Source organism: Limulus polyphemus, unplaced genomic scaffold (assembly GCF_000517525.1).
Source record: "Limulus polyphemus unplaced genomic scaffold, Limulus_polyphemus-2.1.2 Scaffold10179, whole genome shotgun sequence".
NCBI classification, from domain to species: domain Eukaryota; kingdom Metazoa; phylum Arthropoda; class Merostomata; order Xiphosura; family Limulidae; genus Limulus; species Limulus polyphemus.
In genome coordinates this window covers 7,456-7,884 of record NW_013675789.1, presented here as the reverse complement: position 1 = coordinate 7,884, position 429 = coordinate 7,456, and positions in this window count along the sequence as shown.

The window sequence follows — 429 nt, the reverse complement described above, 5'->3', positions numbered from 1 at the left end:
TTCCATACCTACAGTAGTTAAAACATTATTACAAAGTTAATTTTTTTATACATGATTTGTTCCTCAGCTATGTTTAGTTTAAACAAAATGTAACTAAATTATTTTATTCTAAGAATTTCATTTAAACCAAAAACTCCTCAACAACAGTAATCTGAATACTTTCTTAAAACTTCCTTACCATAAAGAGAAATAATGGTTCCCATAAATGATATTATTTCAACCGTACATTGCTTTCATAGATCCTGTTTACACAAGTGCAGTTAAGGACTTTAATGTTTTACTGAAACTTTTAAACACTCTAACTTGAATCTAACAAGTGTATAAAAGGATTTTAAACATCGTGAATAAGAGAGCTATGTTTTATAAACACCCGTGAAGCTTTAGACACCACACTGGACCATTTAGACATAATTAACATATTACATGATA